This window comes from Pinus tabuliformis, chromosome 9 (assembly GCF_031772625.1).
Source record: "Pinus tabuliformis cultivar Carrire ecotype Pingquan chromosome 9, CPIR1, whole genome shotgun sequence".
NCBI classification, from domain to species: domain Eukaryota; kingdom Viridiplantae; phylum Streptophyta; class Pinopsida; order Pinales; family Pinaceae; genus Pinus; species Pinus tabuliformis.
Window position 1 is genome coordinate 83208884 of NC_142307.1, and position 23079 is coordinate 83231962.

Sequence of the window (23079 nt, forward strand, 5' to 3'; positions counted from 1 at the left end):
AACCCTCAAAGAGGGAAACAGTCCACGGCCTGTGCCAACGTGGCTACTACAGGCAATTTATTAATCAAAGAATGAAAATTTACATAAGCTTCTCTCATGCACAGATTACCCGAACAATGACCCTCCATGCGCTTTAAATAGAACTCATGGACCAATCGGGTGTCAAGCCACGGATCAAGTGTCGGTAATACCGAGGAGAGAATGAACCGTCGGATCACTACATATCGTGACCGTCGGATTGTAAGTTACAAAATGTACAACGGTAAAGAAACACACTTTACCTAACTCTATACCTAACTCTACACTAGACCAAGTTGAACTTAACTATATCCTATGTGTCGGAATATCCTAACATCCCCCCTTAAGAACAACTTGGGATAGGATTGAAGGATTTACAAATATGAAACAATAGGAGAAGGAAGGAGGCACTAGAGCCTATCCCCCCTTAGTGACAACTTCCTGAACTCCAAGCATATATCGAAGTTTAGTGAACTTCGCCTCTGTGAGAGCCTTTGTGAAGATGTCTGCAACCTGATCATCTATTGGACAATATTGCACTTCAAGAACATGGTCATGAATGAGCTTTCTGATGAAGTGCATGTGTAGTTCAATGTGTTTGCTGCGCTGATGCTGGACTGGATCTTTGCATAGCTGAATGGCACTTTGATTATCACACCAAAGTGTGGTTGGATGCTGCTGCTCAAAGCCAAACTCTGATAGGATCTGACGAAGCCACAAGGCTTCCTTACTAGCTTCCACGGCACCACGATACTCAGCTTCTGCTGACGAAAGAGAAATGGCAGCCTGTTTCTTACAAGCCCATGTAATAGGTCCTGAACCAAGAGTGAAGACATAACCGACAGTAGACTTCCGATCATCAGGGTCACCAGCCCAATCAGAATCAGTGAAACCAACTAATAGAGGAGCTGCTTTGGCACTGTAATGAATCCCAAACTGTATTGTACCTCGAACATAACGAAGTATTCTTTTAGTTGCTTTCCAATGACTTTCACGGGGGTTTTGCATAAAATGAGCAACAAGGCCAACAGCAAAGGAAAGGTCAGGATGAGTATGGGTTAAATACAAGAGTTTTCCTACAAGTTGACGGTATAAGGTAGCATCAACTTCAGGAGAAGTACAAGAGACTGAAAGTTTGACTCCAGACTGAAAGGGAGAAGGGGCTGGCTTACAGTCTTCCATGTGAAAATGACGAAGAATATCACAAGCATACTTGGACTGGGAAAGGAAAATACCCTCCTTGGATTGCAAGACTTGAAGACCGAGAAAATAGTGTAAGTGTCCTAAGTCTGTCATTTCAAATTTCTTTTTAAGGCTGGACTTCACATGGTTTATAAGGTTGGGATCACTACCAGTAAGAATAAGATCATCAACATAAAGAACAAGGATGATAAGAGAGTTGCCCACTTTCTTGGTGTAGACAGTATTGTCAGAATAACACCTAAAAAAGCCAGATTCTAAAAGAAAGCTATCCATTTTGGCATACCAAGCCCGAGGAGCTTGCTTGAGACCATAAAGGGATTTCTTAAGTTGACAAACAAGGCTGGAGTCTGTTTGTATGAAGCCAATGGGTTGTTCCATATAGATTTCTTCCTGCAAGTCCCCATGCAAGAAGGCAGATTTAACATCCATCTGATGGACTTCCCATTTTAAAGAGGCAGCAAGGGAAAGAACAAGGCAGATAGAGTTCATTTTGGCAACAGGGGAGAAGGTTTCAGTGTAGTCAATGCCTTCAACCTGTGAAAAGCCCTTAGCAACAAGACGAGCTTTATGTTTATCAATTTTCCCATCTGGTCCATACTTGGTTCTGTAAACCCATTTACATCTAACAAGTTTGCGTCCCTTTGGTAGAGGAACAAGATCCCATGTATCATTTGCCAACAATGAATGATATTCTTCATTCATAGCTGCTTCCCAATGTGGATGGCCTGAAGCTTCTGCAAAAGTGTCAGGATCATGATTTACTGGAGCTTGAGCCAGTAAAGAAGAGGCTCTTTCAAACTGAGAACGTGTACGTCGCTGATCTGTAGGATCACCGGCAAGATCACCTGCTGCATCCCGAGTAGCACGGACCCATTTTGGAAGTTGAGGATCCTGAGAAGGTGGGGGAGGATTATCATCCTCACTTTCATCATCTGAAGAAGAAATGTTTTCAAAGGTAGAAGAGATAGGAAGAGGTGGCACATCCGCTGGACTAGGCTCGCAGGCCGATTTATTTTCATCAAATTTTACATCTCTTCTAATGATAACATTTTTGGACTTAAATGGAATAAGTCTATAACCTTTTACATCTTCAGAATATCCAACAAAAGTACATTTCTCACTCTTAGGTTCTAAAGCTTTATGCTTTTCATCTGGAATATGGACCCATGCTTCACTTCCAAAAACACGAAAGTGACTTACATCTGGTTTAATGGAACTCCAAGCTTCTTCTGGAGTGATATTCTCTAGAACCTTAGTAGGAGTGCGATTGATTATATAATTTGCACAATTAATTGCTTCGGCCCAAAAACTAAGACTGAGTCCTTTAGATTGCAGCATACAATTAGCTATTTCTTTTAAGGTGCGATTTTTCCTTTCAGCTACACCATTTTGTTGTGGAGTGTATGGAACAGTATGTTGCATTTGAATTCCATTTTCGGTGCAAAAGTTGATGAATGTGTTTTTAACATATTCTCCACCATTATCAGTTCTTAGCTTAAGAATTTGATGTCCAGATTGTTTTTCAACAAAGGCTTTGAAGGCCAAAAATGTGTTAAATACTTCGCTCTTGAGTTTTAAGAAGTATACCCAAGTGCGTCTGGAGAAATCATCAATGAAAGTTAAGAAATACTTGCAGCCAGAGAATGAAGCAACAGGAAGTGGACCACATAAATCACTGTGCACAAGCTGTAAAGGGGCTGAGGCGTGCCAAGAGGCACGTTTGTCAAAACTGTCCCGATGATGTTTTCCGAGTACACATCTGGAACAAACACCATCTCTGCAAGATACCATAGGAAGACCTGTCACCATATTTTCTTTACATAGATGCTGAAGGGAGCGATAGTTTAAGTGACCAAATCGCTCATGCCAAAGTTTGCTCACTTCATCATTATGAGCAACAAATACTGAGGGAAGATTTGATGACCCAAAGTTGTGAAACTTATACAACCTTGTGGAATCATCAGCAAGACCAATAGCTAGAATCTGTTTAGGATCTTTTAGATCCTTGATTACAACATCATGAGGTGAAAATTCAACAATTTTACCTTCACCTGAATGAGTTATCTGATATACAGATAGAAGGTTGCAGGATAAGGTTGGAACACATAGTACATCATTAAACTGACCATTGTCTAAATGAACAGTTCCAGTCCCTACAACATTAAGAGATCTATCATCACCAACATATATATTTTTGGTGTTACAATCATTTAAAGAAGAAAACATGGCTTGGTTTTTGGCCATGTGATAAGAGGCTCCAGAATCAATGAGCCACTCATGAGAATGAGAAGAAGAAGATACATTTAATGCATAACCAGACTGAGATGATTGACAACGACATGCAGAAAGTGCCATTCCTGAAGATGAAGTTGAAGTTGAAGGATGCTCCACATGGATGTTATGTTTCTTCATTGTGGCTTCCAAGGCTTCCATCTTCTTAAAGCATTTAGATTCTAAGTGGCCATCTCGATTACAAAAGTTACAATGTCTATCAGTCTTCTTCCATTTGTTTTTATTGGTCCTATCATTTTGCTGAAATGATCTTTCATTTTGAGGCTGAGTTGGTTTAGGACCATTCTTTTGAGGATATGACTTCTTAGGATTCTTTGAATTTGGTTGCTGCTAGGCGGCTAACGCTTTCGTGGAAGAGTTTCCAAGATTAAGAAGACCAAGGTGTAAGAGTTTTTCTTGTTCTCTTATTAAAGAATCACAAAAAGAGTCAAAGGAAGGGGCCTTGTAGTCTTTTCCTTGACAAATGAAAGCTTCCCTTGTAGAATGGAAGGTGGAAACAAATAGAGAGTAGGCTAGTCCCAACTTAGTAAGGATGGAATAAATAAGGTTACCATCTTCTTTCTTAACCTTAACACCTTCCAAGAGATATCTAAGGGTCTTGAATTTGGACAAGAAATCTTCAATGCAAGAAACATTATTAGGATCCAAAGTAAGCAACTCATTTTCAAGTTGATGGGCTCTAATTTCATTTTTAATCCCAAAAACTTTAGCAATTTTTTCCAATGCTTCATGAGGAGTCTCAAGTTCTGCAATATGGAATCTAAGATCAGGAGAAATAGATATCCCTATCAAACCACGTGCTTGATCTTGTCTATTTTCCCATTTTGCAGCCTTGTCTTCATCTTTTGGTTTCTTCTCTTGGTCTGTGGCTATTCTGTAGAGACCTTTACTTCTAAGTAAATCTTCCATGTAGGCTATCCATTGGAAGTAGTTAGTGCTGTCAAGAATGACTTGGCATGGACTTTCCATTTTTTTTTTTTTTAAAACTGAAGCTGAAGATGTTGAAAGTAAGTGGTCCAATGGATAGATCTCGAAAAATTAGGATGTTTTAATAAAAAACGGCTCTGAAAAAGGCTTCCGGATGAAGAAGTTATGGCTTTTTGAAAAAAAATTGTTGAAGTTGCCGGCAAAGTGCGCGAATGTGCGGGAATGAAAAAATCCGCCCCCACAAAATGGAGACTTGAACCCAAGACCTCTACTCTCTTAAAATAGCTTTGAACCAATTGATCTATACAAAAAATTTGAGAGAGAGAGAGAGAGAGAGGGGGGGGGGCCTTGGTTTGCGTGCTTGCCTTGAGAAAGCTCTTTTTCCCTACAAAACACAAAACACAAAACACAAAACCCAACACGAATATGCAAAGAAAAACGAACCTTGTGGCTCGAAGTTAGCTTTAGCCAAAAAACTAGATATTTTAAAAAAATGAACCTTGCGGCTCAAAGTTAGCTTTAGCCGAAAAACTAAATATTTTTCTCAATGTTTCTGATTTTCCGAGATCACACTAAGGTGCAGGGAAAAGAGCATACGCATGAGAAAAATCCTTCCTTTCTGTTTCTGATTTGCCTAGATCACACAGAGTCGCAGGGCAAATAGCATACGCAGAAATGAAAGGTATAGATCCGGTTAAAAAAAGGGCTAAATAAACCGAAACCGAAATAAGCAGAGAGAAAATAACAGTAAACTGCAAAAAACACTGTATACCTCCCGATCTGAAAAATGACGCAGCTAGGGCTACCGGAAACCTTTTCGCGTGAAACGAAAGGGGTTCCTCACTGGAACAGATGCTCCGAACGCAACAGAGCAGTCCTCTCGGCCCGAAAGCAATCAGAAATAGCAGATCTAGGAAACGACAGCCGCATGTCGTTCTACCGGCTTCAGATTTGGATCACCAACGGACACGGCCCTCAAATAGCTCTGATACCATGTAGGAATTTACAGGGTAAGTTCCTCAGAAAGAACACCAAAAGGACACCGCTCACAACCAGATCACAGATCAATACACCAGTATTTTTGACGTGGTTAAAACCCTCAAAGAGGGAAACAGTCCACGGCCTGCGCCAACGTGGCTACTACAGGCAATTTATCAATCAAAGAATGAAAATTTACATAAGCTTCTCTCATGCACAGATTACCCGAACAATGACCCTCCATGTGCTTTAAATAGAACTCATGGACCAATCGGGTGTCAAGCCACGGATCAAGTGTCGGTAATACCGAGGAGAGAATGAACCGTCGGATCACTACATATCGTGACCGTCGGATTGTAAGTTACAAAATGTACAACGGTAAAGAAACACACTTTACCTAACTCTATACCTAACTCTACACTAGACCAAGTTGAACTTAACTATATCGTATGTGTCAGAATATCCTAACAAATAGAGGGGCCCAAGCATTGGAAGCTAGACCAAGGAGACGTAGCCTAACAGGGGTGAACTGCTCATCAAATTTCTGTGTTGTGTGTTGTATTGTGATGTTCTTTGTTGTTATTTTGTTCTTGTTTAGCATATGTTTTATGTTTAATTTTTTATAACATTTATGTAAGAAACTCTCATGGGAATCAGTTAATTAAGCAAAAATGGTGAATCCTTAAGCACTTGATAAGCAAACGATATGCATCTTGGGTTTTATTTTGAATGAGGAATTAGCACAACATTACTAATCTACTCCATTTTAGATTAGCTTCACTCCATTTCGAAGAAAGCTTTTGTCTATGTGTACACTAGTTTAGACTGGATTGATTGAATGTTTTATAAGCATCTACAACCTGTGATTTTTTTAATTCATTAATAAATTTACGATATTTTCCTTGGGGAAAAAATCTGTACTTAAAAAAAATATTATTATTACTATTTTCCTTGATGTGGTGGATGAATAATGGCATCGAAATCTCAAGGGTTTCCTACCACCCCACTTATTCCCACAACAATTAAGTTGGTGTGGCATCACATTTCCCCCCTATGCAAGAGTAAGAGTAGAGTTATGTTATTTAAAGGAGGCTTCTACCCCACTAATTCCCACAATGATCAAGTTTGGGTGGCGTTAGACACCACCCTATGCATGATTATGTGTAGAGTTATGTTATTTAAAGGAGGATGATACCCCGTTGATTCCAACGACGATTAAGTTGGGGCAGCATCACACACCTCCCTATGCACGAGTACATGTAGATTTATGTTATTTAAAGGAGGTTTCTTCTTATTTTTTTTCTTTAGTTCTTGATGAAGGTAATGTGGTGGAGGGAAGCTCAAAGTTATTGTTCGTGGCTAGGGCTTTGGTCCTGTGTCCCTGCTATTCTCTATGGATTTTTTCTTTTTCTTCCATGAATGGTTTTAAGGCATTTTATGGCGATTTCGGGTGGTGGAGAGACTCTTGGGTGGAAAAATATCAAGAAAGGGTTTCTTGGGCTTCCATTCTTGCATAGTCTAGGCTAGAGGGGGAAGCAGACTTGCACTCACAGAGTAGTTTTTTCATTTTTCGTCCATGGTTGGTTTTAAGGTAGTTTGCAGTGATTTCAAGTGGCAAAGAGACTCTTGGGTTGAAAAACCTCGAGAAAGGGTTTCTTGGGCTTCAATTGTTGCATAGTTTAGGCCAGAGGAGGAAGCGGACTTGCACTCACGAAGTGGTTTCAAAGGAAGATTGACATTTTGGATACCTTGTCTCAAGAAGCTATGGGATCTTCAACAATGCAAACTCGACTATAGTCATAAGGAAAAGTCACCCCTTCATGGAGGTAATATTATTCTTCTAGTTATTCTGGTATTTATCTTTTGATGAAGGGTATCTTTCTCGATGTATAGTTTTTTTTGGTCTACAATTAGGGGCTTACTGTTCCATGGGTCTGGAAATAGGTCGTGATTGTGAGTGCTTCTATAATTTTTAGTGGCAAGGAGGTTGTGATAGGGAGTCCTGTGGAGAATTCCCCTTTCTATATGCATGTTGACTATGCTAGGGGGCTTGACTAGTGAGATACTTAGGATCACTCATGATTGTGGCATATGTAGAGGGGGAAGGGGGAACATTGGAAATATAGCTACGACCAACCTAACTTGTCTTTGGTTGAAGTTCAAGCTTCTAGGTGGTAGCTACTACTTTTCAAAATGCAACCTCCCTTAGCACCTAAGCTGATATCCAGGGACTAGAATGAACAATGAATAGGGAAATACAATATCTCTCTAGTTCAAATATTATTGGTGAAGTATCTCACTAGTTACTGGGGGGGAGATCTCAATACATTCATTCGACTACTTTACATTGTCATCTCAAGACTTTTTTGGAACAAAGTCTCAAGGAAAAACATGAGGATCGTAATGAAATAATTTCCTTCTACAATGGCCTTGAAAGAAATTAGTGGTAGATTAGGATAGTCTAGCACGCTTGGAGGTTCACATGAACCCTCTAGATTCTTTTCTGGAGCATATGGAGTGACATGTCCAGTGAAAATTCCCTCAACCTCTACCCCCAGGTTCTAGCCCGATAAATCTAGTGCTGGTAACTTCTTCTGACACTTGATGAAGATAGGATGTGTGAAAATATTGGTAGTTTTCTGGTTTATGGGCTCTCTTTTATTTTGGATATCTCATTCTTTTCTGGACACAGGGGCTTCACTCAACGAATCTCTAGCATATCACGTGCATTCATGGCATACTAAACAATACCCCTAATTTGAGTACATATTGGAAAATACCTCTAAAAATCTAATTATTTAACCCCCTACCAATACGAACCCAATATAACTTCCCAATTAAAAAGACCCTACTTTCACTAGATATTGTAGGTATCCATTTTTTCATAAACAGTTTTTACACCCCTTTATATTTTTTCATTAACTTTGAGCTCCATTTTTTTAACCTACTAATGTAAGAACCCTTTACCCCTTAATATATGGTCAATATATTATTTCATTTTTTCCTCAATATATATCCCCCAATATGAATGCATGTGGTATGGTATTGCTTCCCTAGTGAAGCCCCCATGTTTTTGGATAATGTAAAAATTCTTGTGAATCAACTGCTAGCCAATAAATCCAGTTGGAGTGTTGCTGAAAGAATTTTGGAAAAGTGAAAACTACTATGTAACATTTTGGCTTAATGACAACAACTCTCGCTTACCAAAAAAAATATTATTACTATTATTTTATTTATATATATAGAAGAATTGGTAACTAGGGTGGTCTTGTACTCTGGTCACACGAGGTCTATTCCAACTGATACCACTATAACCTCTAGGTTCTTAAGTCCCTACGTATGTCGATTGCAACCGCTACCACTATAACCTCTAGGTGTGTATGTATGCCCTTTATGAAGGCACAAGTGAATCGAGGGGGTTTGAACCTCAAATCGCACATAACACTTCATTTTCATGGCCATCACCAATTGAGCCAACCCATAGCTAAAATTATTATTATTTTATTAAGATATGATATGATAAAAAAATTGAAAATTATTAAAACTTATGTACTATATACAAAATTATATATTTAGATATATTTTAATTAAATAAATAATTATTTGAGTTAAGGCTTCTGTGATGTGAATATATTTTATTTGATTCTTTCAAATCCATCACAATGTGTTATTTAAAAATGAATAATTACACTATTTAACTTTATAATGGAGAAGTCAATTTAAAATCATGAACTTGTAAGAGTCATTTTCGAACATAATTTAAATTTTATAATTTTAGATTCAAAATTTGAAGAGTCAAATTATCTTGAATTAATAATTTAGTATGTAAATTTTCTAGAGGTATTTTCAAGATTTTAATATAATAAAATAACAAAGTTAGTATGTAAGTTGATATTTATTTTATCAATGTTAAGTTTATATAGTTCACATTCACACTAGTGTGCATGCAGAGAGGAATAGTAGATGATATATTGCAAACATGGAAATAAGGGAAGCTTAATTCATTATGTGTCCATAATTGACTCTACATCTTTTTAAATTCTAGAGTTCGTATACTTTTCTTTGTATGTTAGGCTATGGATGAGTTAGCTCCAAGTGTTATATATTTTCATTGAACTCACTCATGCATAGATACAATGTGAGGTGATTCTAGGTTTCATATTTCATATTTTTGACATTCACCTATGACACTCTATATTCCTCCTAAATTAATATTTACAATAATATTTATAAATTACCATAATTCTAAGGATTAGGTATCTAACATTCCCTCCTCTTAATTGAAAGAAAAAACATCTTTATCAATCCACACATCTTTCAAAAAATTTCAAACTTTTGTCTTCCAATAGCCTTCGTGAAGATGTCTAAAATTTGTTCACTTGTGGAATAGTGTATCAACCAATTGGAGTTGGTGTCTTCCTAATGTCGAATCAAATGTTACTTCATGTTGATGTGCTTGGTTCCATCATGAAATATAGGTTTCTTAGCCAACTTGATTATAAAATTGTTATTAATCAAATGTGGAGTAACGTTCACCTATTTCTCACATAAATTCTCTAGGATATTCCAAAGCCCAACAATTTCTTGTGTCACCTTTCTAATAGCTACACATGATACCTCTATATTAGAATATGTTAGAGTGATTGTTTACATGATCTCCAAGATATAGTTGTTGATTCATGAATCGTGAGGTATCCTGAAGTAAACAATCCATTCTCCTTATCCCCATCAAATTTTGAATTTGAATACCCAACCTATTTGGAGTCATCAACCTTAAAGTATCAGCCTAACGTCTTGATTTCCCTTGAATTACCTTAGAACACTCTTTATAGCACATTGATGTCCTCTGAAAGGTTTTTGCATGAGCCTATAAGGAATCCCATCTGCAAATGAAATATTCAATCTTCTAGTAGTAAGGTAGATAATAAAAGCTATCTATATTTAGTAGCATCATAAAATCCATTCTCCTTATTTTGAAGTAAAATTTATATTTTTCTCCATTGGATTAGAGAGATGATTACAATCAAGCATGCCAAATTTGTGGAAAAAATCTCCAATGTCATTCTTTAGGGATATGAAGATGTGCTTTGCATTATGAGTTACTTCAATGCCCAAGTAGTAGTGAAGATTGTCCCATGTCTATCATCTAAAAAATCTTCTTCATTTTTATTTTTTTTATGGATGCAATATATGCTTCACTATTACCTATTATCAAAAGATCATCTACATACACCGCAAGATATACAACAATTTCACTAACTTTTTGGACAAACAAAGTTCAATGATTACAAAAAATGCTTGAAAATGGTCTTCAAAATATGCTTAATTATAGTTTCATACCATGTGTGAGTTCATTCCTTAGACCATACAAAGATTAGATGATCTAGCATAGGCTTATGTGCTTGACCATTTGCAACAAATCCTTCTAGTTGAGGCATGTAGACATTCATTTTCAAGTCTCCATTCATGAAGGTTGGCTTCACATCCATGCAATAAATCATCCATATGTTATACGTAGCCAAAGCCAACAATACACAAATGGTAGGCCATTTTATTTTGGGGAAAAATATACTATGCCTTCCTTTTTTGTAGATATTTTTCCCATAAGCCTCTCTTTATGCTTGTCAAGTGAGCCATCTAATTTGTACTTGTATAGGAATTGGCTTTGTTTCAAATGGAGGATCCACCAACTTCCATGTCACATTCTTAATGAGAGAATCATAGTATTTCTACATGGCTTATTTTCACTCATAATGAGAAGCACCTTCTTCAAAGTAAGTCGATTCAATATTAGTATATAAATTCAATTCACAATGATATGAAATGTGGATATTATTTACATTGTCTGAATTTGAATTATCCACATCACCTTCTACTTGTCTTGTAGAAATTCTATTTCTTGTCTTTACCACATTAGGATGAACACTTAAAGAGATGTTATGAGCCACTTTGAACAATTCTGTGATGGTATAGGTTGTTCAATTGAGTGCGATGGTGTTGAATTCTCATCAAGGTTCAATTTGTGATCCTCCCAATAAGATTTTCCATTTTAAATTGAGGTGGTCAGATCTTCTACATGAGGGGAAGATGGAACTTCAAAAGGAGATCACAAATATTGATATAGGATATTGATCCCATTCAAGATGTGGAATCTTAAATCATGAAACTCATGATATGTCCTTATATGAGTGAAGTTATCTAAATGATGAAGTTGTTGCTCAATAATCTGGTCATTTTTTATGGATTTAAGAAAAATCACATCCTTTGAAATAATGAACTTTTTGTTTCCCTCATAAATATGATGATATTCCTTGGTGTTATTTGAGTATCCCATGAATATTCACTTTCGACTCCTTGTGCCAAGTTTCTCATTGGAGAATTTTTTAATTCTAAAATGGCCCTCAAAACAAAAATGTGCCACCAAAATCAACTTTATAACAACCAATATAATTCAATATGATGATGTCAACCATGGGGGATGATTGACCATTTTTGGAGGAGAAAAAAAAACTACTTTTTCAACTTGTATTTTCAACTTATCTCCTTACAGTTTCACTCAAATTTCAAGTGTGAGCACTCATTGGATGAATAACTTAATTCCTCATCCAAGGAGTACCCATGCTACACACATCCTGTTGGCAATATGAAAAATGTGTTGTCCTTGATGGAAACCTACTTGATGAGTTTTCCTTGATGGCAACCTACTTGATGAAGATTGTAAACCTGATGATAACACGATGATTTTACAAGCTAGTACACATGTGATAGAGATTTTGGAGAAAGGAATAGCAGTCCAGAGACATAAGAATGATGAAGGTTATGTTTTGAGAAATACATGAGGGTTATGTGAAGTAAAGCCACGTACACATGTGGGTATGGAGAAGAGAAAGCGCATATAGTTTCTGCACCATGGTATCCTAAATACCAAGGATATTTACCATGTTATTGGCCCATAGTAATGAGCGCAGAAATGGATATTTGATTCCGTCCAAGAATACCATCAGAATCACTAAGGATTTGTCCCATGGTATTGGATAAGGCCTAAGCTATATAAGGAGATGAAGATCAAAGTGTTTATTGTGCAAGTAATGGGCTATTGATGAATTGTTTAATCTGAAATAAGGTTGCACAAGGAATTTGATGTGGGATCATATATTTTAGATCTGAAATAAATACATGATTTGCTTATGGGTTGATCTATGATAATAATGTCATAACGTATGCTTGTGAATGGGTTTGACTGAAGCTATGTTGTGTAGCAAAGGAATGAGTCAATAATTATAGATTTGTAAACAAGTTTGTCTAAGAAAAAGTGTGTACATACATGGGTCTACCTCTAGGTAGTCGTGTCTCGATTCTACAATATGGACAGTTCTGTATGTGGATATGCTTCTTGAAATGTGCATACACATGCGAAAGTATTTTGTAAGGGTTGAGTACATATGATAGGGTTTCTGGAGTATGAGAAGATAATGATGTCTTATCAGTTTATTATAGTGGCTGCAACACCCTCTAAAATTTTGGCCTACATCCAATTTCGGAGCATTCCTTGGGTTTTTCCTAGATGTTTGCAAGCATGCAGGCTCATCCCATGAGCTCGTGTTGAGTCTTTTCACCCTCCTCGCTTGATTGTTTAAAGGACATCTTTTTGCATGTTGGTCACAATGTCATGCTTGTGGTCATGTTCTGGCCATACACAAGGTCTGCCTTCGTGTGTACAAGTTGTGTCTGCTATGTAAACATCCATCACACTCACACACAAAGTTGTATTCACTCTTGCACAAGTGTCACCATGGTCATTCAACGATCTATCACAAGTTTCGTGATTTTTGCTCACACCATTAGTTAGTCACACTGAATTTATGTTGTCTTGTTGGTTCGAGGTGTCTTGTCGTCAGGTCATGTTGAGGTGCTTTCGTGAGGTCATGCATGCACGAAGTCAATCGTTCACACACTTGGTCATTTTGTTGTACTTCTCTCGACTGGACTATCCTCCAATAGTCAGACATCTGCCGAGCTATATTGCACAATTTCATATCTTAGTGATTATGTACTGCTGCTCAGAATTAAGCAGAGCTTCAGGCTGCCTCCTAGACAGTCACACTATGCAACCTTGGAATCAATTTGACTGACTGTCACCTAGAACAGCACAAGCGTTTCCCACCAAGCCATCTCAATATGTGCTCCCCGCAAGCACATCAACCAAGCCTCTAGTTAGTCAATCAAAGAGTTTGACCAGGCAGTGACTCTGGGACTCACTCCCCTAAAAAAATTGTGGAAAAGATGCAAAGCATGCCCACTCCGCTAACTAAAGAAACTACACAAACATTCCAAACAGACACCCTATTTCCATCACTGTCTCCCTAAAAAAGTTGGGCAGTTTTTCCAGTCAGTCACCTAGTCAGCTGACCGGCTGCTCACCCAGAAAACTGTGCATTTTTCATGAGCGGTCACCCAGCTACCTGGCATCTCGCCCAGCTCAGTAACTGTGCAAGGATGTCCAACAGGCCAGCCTCCCAGCAATTGCGCAATTTTTTCCATCAAAACTCTTGCATCCCGCTGCCAGCTCCCTGAAAAAATTGTGCTTCTTTTCCAGGCAAGCCTCCTACAACCCACTGCTAGCTCCCTGGAGAAATTATGATGTTTTTTGTCCCAACCTTGTTTGCTTCCTACAATGTTTCCCTCAAAACATTGCATAGATCTACCCTCCAACCAACCCAGATCCTGCAAACAGTCACAACTGATCTGGATTGTCGATCCCAGTCTCCTAGTGACCTCTTCATGCTTTTCACCAGCAGTTCCCGGAGCCCACATCCTGGCCTGAAATTTTCTCTGCGTAGTTTCAAGAGTCTTGTCTTCTCTCCTAGTCACCTGCATATGAAAATGAAAGATAATGCATCATGGTAGACTAGGAGATTTCTCGATTCGATGTCGTCTTGTCATGAGTGAATGCAAATACAGGTACATGGATGATACATGACGCGATGACAAACGAGATGAACAAGGAGAGAACATACAAGGAGATTTGTTCGCGAACGGACAAACGGGCAATTCATGCAAGGATATTTATTCAAAAATGGTTGAATGAGGAATGCATGCGAGGAGATTTTTTCGCAAACGGACGAACACGTGAAGCATGCAAAAGTACAAGCAAAGGAGCGACGTACACATGCAACATCAAGTGAACACCAAGACCATTGTAGAATTTGAACACCTTGTCATGTGGAGGTGAAGTTATGATACAACAAGAGGACATCCATCACTCAGTAGCACTACAACTCGACATGCACAGCAGCAGCAACATGAACACACCAACTCTGTTATGTTGAGTCGTGTCATGAGTCATCTTGGCCACATCACTACTGTGGGCCATATTGTTGTAAATCAATGTAATATAATATGGAATTCCAAGAGACCCACATGTAAATTTGAAGAGTCATGTAAATCTGAAAAGTCATGAAAGTAAAAAAGTCATGAGGGAAGTCGAACAATCACAAGGGCCAGTTTTACCCTTGGCTATAAATGCCCCTCATTTGTACATGCAAAAGACTTTTCACCTTGGATCCTCTCACATAGACTTGAGAGTCTGTAATATTTTCTTTGAGGAGTGAGTAATGGCTCCAATGCCCTGCTTGCAGGGTTAGTGATGTATGGTGTACTGATGTGTCTTGGAACTTTCGCTCAGTTCAGAATCCTGATAACAAGCCAACATGTTTTCACACATGTACTGTAATTGTTTTTAAGACTATTCTTTGAACACTTGTAATGCATGTTACTTTAACCTGTGTTAAGAAAGTTGAACTATTTCGATTGTTCTAATACATATGTTTAACAAAATTTGTTTTATAATATGTTAATATTCTCTTTCCCATGTGGGCTACCTCGTTGGACACAAGACAAAACCATTCCCATAAACTTGTTATAACGACCGTCACACTTGCATGGACTATTTCGTTGGGTGTTGTAAGTGTTATCCATTCATTGTGTGTTTGTGACTGCCTCATCCATGTGGACTACTCCGCCAAAAGTTGTGCATGTCCTGGTGTGTTGTGTGTCTCTGACAGAGTTGGGACTATTCCCTTTCAACCAGAGACTCACTTCTACCCTCTTCCTCTGCGATGAAAGAACCTTGACATAAGTAACACTAAGCACTCATCAAGCACACAAATCTTGATGTTTGAATACAAAGTAGACCACTCTCACGTGTTAACAAGAAAGAGATAAGGCATATATTTAAGATAATTGTAACCAGGCCATCGTACTGGATGGGACTCCTACACCAAATGGTGTGAGGTCTAGTTGGGACTTCATACCGGGGAGATCCCCTAAATGTGGGTGGGTCTAGTATCATCAACATTTCTGGATCTAGAAGGAGGGCTAAATGACAAGTTGAGCTCGTTACATCTAAATTGAACCTCTTACCAAATAGATCATACACAATTTTTTCTCCTGAGGTGTTTCTCTCATTTCTCCCTTGATCAGCTATTAATCGTCGATGAGCTTCTCAATCACTTGTCCTTGTTAAAGTTTGACGGTGAGGAAAAAATGTCTATAATCAAGCACATTTCAGATTTTCTTCATTTCCGAAAATCTTAGGAAATCAATAGTGATGAGCTTGTTTGCATACTTTTCTTCCTCACACTTGAAGGTCATCCTAATCGTTGGTGTCATACCCTTCCACTTGCTTCCATCCATTCCTTTCTCACTCTCTTCAAGGAGCTCCATCAAGACTTCGATAAGTGTAACCGCCAAGATGTCTATGAAAGAATATCTAGTTTAAGAATGAAGCCTGGAAAATCAGTTGAGGAATTTTCTACCCACTTCCTTCACCTGTATCACAAAATTCCTGAACGGTTTGTGGACCTTGACTTCATGAGCTAGGAGCTGAAATGCCTGGTTCATTTTCGTGTCATGGTGAACCTCCTGATTTCCCTTCTCCCTCGATTATTTCAGACCATGAGGCCCCTTAGTTTGTAGAGGAGGAGCCCAAAACCCCGTTTGTTCCTTGTTCTCCTCTCCTTCTGCTCTCAAAGTAGGTGCCCACCCATAGTGTTCACAAAAATTAGAATTCTGTGCAGTGGGTACCCCTTACAGTGGTCATAAAGCTAAGAAATTTTCACAGCATGTTCCCAACCCATCTTCTCAGTTGTCTCACTCTCCAATGGAGGAAATTATAGAATGGCTCAAAAAGCCTATGGAGAAGACTCATTCTTCCATGCCGCAACAAGACATCACCATTCATAACCCAAGTCTCAAGTATAATTTGCATCTCTGCCATCCTCCATCATTTACAAGCCATGACTCCTTGTACCATGATTCGCTTGAACAATACGCTTCACAAGCTAGCTTCGCGCACTCTCTTGATTATCAAATTGTTGGATCAAATTGCAGTCATGTGCAAGGAAGTCTCATTATATAGGTGTAGGAGCAGGAAGGTGAAGACACAATCAATTCCTCTTCTATGTTTCAAAATGGTTCACATCAAAAAATTGAGCTCCCATTCTTGATCGATTCTCAATCCGCTAATCTTAGTGTAACATCATGCACAATTAATTCTTTCGATCAACCTCCAGTATTGGGTTGTCATCACTCCCATGCTTCCACATGTTGTGATGAATGCCCAAGCATAGCATGTGATATGTTGTTCTATCATGTACACTCTAACTTGGATCTAGAATATGCATCGGTCAAAGTAGACTTGCATATCAAAACTTCCTTTGCGCCTCACTTTCTCGTGTTTCCTACCATTCACAGTGCATCTACATGTGGAAGAGATACTCCTTGTTATATTGCTTCTTCATTTAATGAGTTATCTGCTCAATCAACACAAGGAAATGAGGTTGTCCATGATGAAAACAATCTCAATGCACATGACTCTTCCCACTCGTCATCATCTTGTGTGTTGCATGAAGACATCTCGTCAAGTCAGCTTGATGAAGCTAAAAATTTTATTGAAGCTTGTGACAGAGATGGATTCCATCCTAAGAGAAGTTTTGAAATCAACAACAACATCCATCTTCAAGCAATGCATGATCCGGTTCACATTTCAAAACGAAAATTTTCAATTCTGGAAAGTTTGGGGATGTGCCAGGTAGTCGAGGCACTTCAACATTTGTTGATGGTTATGTTAGGACCTCGCAACTCTGGTAAGTCCCTCAAACCAAATCAGATCTCGTTTCTCATGCACAATCCATCTATCTGCATGGTTGCACTTGACGTGGATCCTCGTGTAAAAAATATTTACTATTCCGGGTGAGATATTTCAAAATTTCAAATTTTCACTAATGAATGAATCCACGATTCTATTACAGCATGTTTGTCTTCATGCACCTCTCTTACATCCAATTCAGGTTGGAAGTGTCTGTCTCTCATGGAATCAGGGAACTATGAAGTTGGTCATCTTAAAGACTATATTTTTCCAGAATCACACTTATCAGATGTTCTCTCTTATGAGTAGCTCTTTGGTCTTCTTGTGAATCTTGCACTTCAAATCTGTTTTCTCATCACACCAGTAATCTCCCTGTGTGATGATGAGCACACAAACTATCACACAAATCAAGTTCCTCTCATTTCATCACACCCCAACTGGCTTCACACAGTCATAGTGTTGGCATCCTTCCTACATTCATGTGATGATCATGATGTATGCATAATGTTTCACCAGTTGTAGGTGGGTGTTCTATCATACCTAGTGCACAATGAACTTTGTTCTATCATTCAAAGAGTTTGCAAGATTGTTCAAAAATATTCTCTGTTCATGTCAAAATGGGAATCTAGCATCTCAACCAACTCGTCTGATATTTCTTCTATCCTAGGTGACTGTCATGCAAATTATCATTTTCCAAACTGTACATCCAATGATTGTTGCTTCACATACCATGATATTCACTCTGTGACATATTTCTCCTAAGAATTTTGTTAAGCAGGTGAGGCACTTTGGCCTATGCTGATGGCCATGGAAGGTCCTCATTGTCTTGACATGACCAATGAGGTTGATCAAATCTATCTGTACTAGATTCCCATTATGATCCCCTCTCTAGAATGAAGAATCCATATTCCCAAAGATCACAAGTCTTTCAAAACAACCATCACGAATTTTATGATCCAATCACTGAATGGATGGAAAAATCTTACTTGGCGAGTCATGTTGCAGGTAACAAGCTTCAGTCCTTCCTCACACTCGCTAAGAAACTTGGTGCAGAAGAACACACACTCACAAGAGGCCTCTGAGGTTTGTTGAAAAATGGTAGTCACTAAAGAGGTAAGCATGTGTGTTGGGTGGTTGTGACACATCTTTCTGCCCAGAGGCGAGACCTTCTCTCTCGTGTGAAAGTTTGTCAAGTTTTTGTATTTTCTATTGCACACTATTTTTTATCTATTTTAATCACTTATATCTTTGTGGTTGCAGGTCGGGTATGCCTACGGTGGCTTCACTGGAAATTTCATTTCACATAACCCCGATTGTTTAGCATAGGAGTAGGACTAGTGTTTTCTTTCTTGCTTGTCTTTGCTTTCTGGTTTACATGTTTGTTTGCTTGCTTGTTGTCTTTTCGCTTACTATTTTTTCTTCACTTTGTTTTGTTTTCTTAATACCATGCTATTTTAGGTTTATCAATAAGTGCTTCCCTCTATTGAGTTTTGGATTTTGAATGAGTATGTGGCTGAGATCCAAGGAGTCTTGTGAAATTGTAGCACCTCGCCATTCTTGTGTCCATCTTCTTTGTGCTTAGTTGTAACCTTCGGCTGATGAAGTATTGACGGAAAATATGAGTCATTTTCAAGGGAAACTTGGCTCCAACCATGAACCTATGTCCACATTGGGAAACCCCATGCCTTTACTCAGCCTTCTGCTTTGTGTGTTCAAGCTCATCCAACTAGTAGAAATGGAGAAGGGGAAATCTAAATGAGCAAACCTATGTCAGAGGTAGTACATGATTCTTTGAAGGAACAAAATATTCTTCTCTAAATAAGTTAAGATCCCTCTTCCACCCCAAAAAATAAATAAGTTCCTATGCACAGTCCTCTTTAAAAATACAAAGGCGAAAGTAGAGAAAGGCTTCCTATGCATAGAGGTGAAGCATGCAACTCCACCAGGGTACTGACTAGGCTTGCTGGTGGTGGATAAATGTGTGTGTTCTTACGTGACTCCCCCGGGGTACTATCTAGGCCTACTGGTAGTGGAGAAACACCAAATATGAAAACTTATACTTTGTAATTTTTTAACTTGTGAGCCAAACTACCCTTCCTGATTTCGAAACATTGTGATCAAGCTGAAACTTGTTGTTGTGTTTGAATGAGTTGGAGAAAGGTGAACCATGTTTGTCCATGGGGTAAGTGGGGAAGCCAAAGTAACCCGAACACCGATTCAATGCTCCCTGAAAGACCAAGGCCCTGTACTTCAATGAACCAAAAAGAGAAACTGGAGCTCAACCATTGTGTCTCCAAGTGTTGTAGCGGCTGCAGCACCCTCCAAAATTTTTGCCTAAATCAATTTCAAAGCCTTCCTTAGGTTTTTCCTTAATGTTTTCAAGCACTTGGGATCACCCCATGAGCTCAAGTTGAGTCTTTGTACCCTCCTTGCTTGATCGTTCAAAGGAAATCTTTTTGCATGTTGTTCACAATGTCATGCTTATAGTCATGTTCTAGGCATACACAAGGTCTGCCTTCATGTGTACAAGTTGTGTCTGCTATGTAAAAATTCGTCGCACTCACAAAAAATTGTATTCACTCTCAAGAAAGTGTCGTCATGGTCATTCAACGATCTATCACAAGTGTCGCGCTTGTTGCTCACACAATCAGTTAGTCACACTGAGTGAATGTTGTCTTGTTGGTTCGAGGTGTCTTGTCGTCAAGTCATGTTGAGTGTGTGTTCACAAGGTCATGCATGTATGAAGTCACTTGTTCACACACTTAGTCATTTTGTTGAAGCTCTGTCGACCAGACCATCCTCCAACAGTCGAACATCCACTAAGCTTCATTGCGTAGTTTCAACTCTCATTTATTATGTACTGCTTCCCAGAATTGCATAGAGATTGAGGCTGCCTCATAGAGAGTTTGCACTATGAAACCATGGAATCAATTCGACCGATTGTCACCCAAAACAATGCAAAAGTTTCCCAGCAAGTTGTTTCAACCTATGCTACCTGCAAGCACATCAACCAAGCCTCCAACTGGTCAATTAGAGAGTTTGATCGGGTAGTGACCCCGAGAATCACTCCCTAAAACAATTGTAGAAAAGCTACAAAGCATGCCCACTCCACTGACTGAATAAACTGCGCAGACATGCTAGACAGGCACCTTGTGTCCATCACTGTCTCCCTCAAAACATTGCGCAGACATGTTGGACAGGCACCTTGTTTCCATCACTGTCTCCCTCAAAACATTGCGCAGACATGTTGGACAGGCACCTTGTTTCCATCACTGTCTCCCTCAAAACATTGCGCAGACATGTTGGACAAGCACCTTGTGTCCATCACTGTCTCCCTCAAAACATTGCACAGTTTTTCTAGCCAGTCACCCAGTCAACCGACCTACTTCTCACCCGGAAAACTACACAGCTTTCATGAAAAGTCACCCAACTTCTCGGCATCCCTCTCAGCTCAGAAAATGTGCAAGGATTTCTAGAAGGCCAGCCTTGCAACAATTGCATAGGTTTTTCCAGCAGCACTACCATAGCCCGCTGTCAGCTTCCTAAAAAAATTGCACATTTTTCCCAGACAAGCCTCCTGCAGCCCACTACCAGCTCCCCAGAGAAATTGTCTTGTTTTTGCTGCCAACACCCTCTGATTGCCTTAAACATTTACGCAGATCTGGCCTTCATCCAAGCCAGATCTAGTGGAAAATCATTGTTGATCCAGATTGTCCATACCAGTCTCCTATGAACGTCTACTAAATTTTCACCGGTAGTGCCCAAAGCCCGAATCCCAGCACGAAATCTTCTTTGTATGGTTTCAAGAGCCTCGTCCTATCTCTCGGTCACTTGAATCTAAAAGTGAAAGATAATGCATCATGGTAGACTAGGAGATTTCTTGATTTGATTTTGTCTCGTCAAGAGTGATTGTAGATACAGGTACATGGATGAGACATGGCTCAATGAAGAACAGGATAGACAACGAGAACACATACAAGGATATTTGTTTGTGAATAGAAAAACAAGAAATGCATGCGAGGAGATTTGTTCATGAACGAATGAATGAGGAATGCATGCAATGAGATTTTTCGCTGATGGAAGAACATGTGAAGCATATCAAAGTACAAGTGAAGGAGCGACGCTGTTGTTGGGAAAAGTATCCAATACGGAATGACCCTATCCCACTCTAAGGGTGATAGTACCTCAGCAACAACCGAATGCAAAGCTATTCAAGATTACTTCTTTATGAGATGTAAGAGAGGGGAGAAAGAGATCCACTAACCGTTGTCTTCTGCTAATGATTGATCCAATCTTCTCTCCTTGCTGCTTGCTCCCAGCTCCTTGCTCTTTCACTGGCCCAACTACACAAAGATCCTGCAAAAGCACAAGAAAGGGAAACTACAAGAAGCATACATCCATAACTGATTCAAGGATTAGAATAAATCAAATATACAAGCATCAATACGCCACAGAGACACATGCATATAGAAGAACCCCAAATGCTTTATTAATGGAAGAAGTAAAGTTCTGAGAGTGTTACAACCATAAGAGGCCCAATCCAGCAACACCTCCCAGCAGAAAGAAATCTCCTCTTCACCTCCTTCAAAGCAATCACCTAATAGTTCTATACTCAAACCAACAACACTTCCTTACATTCACAAGATTCCAGCCTCCCTAGACCTCTTGAGAGAGCTCTATATATAGGAGTTTTGGAGAAAGGATGAGTCAGCTTGAGGCTGGCATGAAGCTGACTAGTGTCCTCTCCCACTTCAGTTATACTTCAGTTATTGAGTCCACTTGGAGTTTCTTGCTTCCACTTGGAGATCTAGATCCTCTTACTCATCACAAGGCGAATTCCCTGATCCAAGTGTCATTTTGGAAGCTTCCTGGGCATTTGACACCTTGCAGAATGACTGTGCCACTTGGCCAATCTCGCCCAGCGCAGGTAGCCTTCATTAGATTTGGCATTCAGCGCAGGTACAGAGTGGAGCAGTTGACATTCAGCGCAGATGCTCAGTGGAGCAGCTGACATGATCCAGAATTAGCTTGTTTTTGAGTGTTTTCAGGTGGAGAATTGATTTTTAGTGCTGTGGTTTGCTGACCTTGTTCCTCTAGGGGTAGGAACAACATGTTTAGGGACTTTGGATCCCTCAGATTATTGACATTTCATGCTTCATGCTGTTAGGCACAAAAATGTCTATAACAGTTGCCCCCTAAAGTATGAGGTCGTTTATCGGGTGAAATGCTTTATCAGGAGGATCCGAAGTTCATTCAATCGCTGAGAGGTGCCCTGTAATAAAATACAATACAATACATTATTTTTTCATTCTGCTTTCATGATCTAGCTGAGGCGGGCATTCCCATGCTCAGCTTTATAAATTCATTTTGGTACATAGAACAGACGATTGTCTGATGGTAGACTGATAATTCTCTGCTGAAATTATCATCCTTTGAGTGGGATGATCATCTGCTGCAATGATGTACATATCAAATGTCTTTATATCCTAAATATATATCGCAGCCCGGATGGA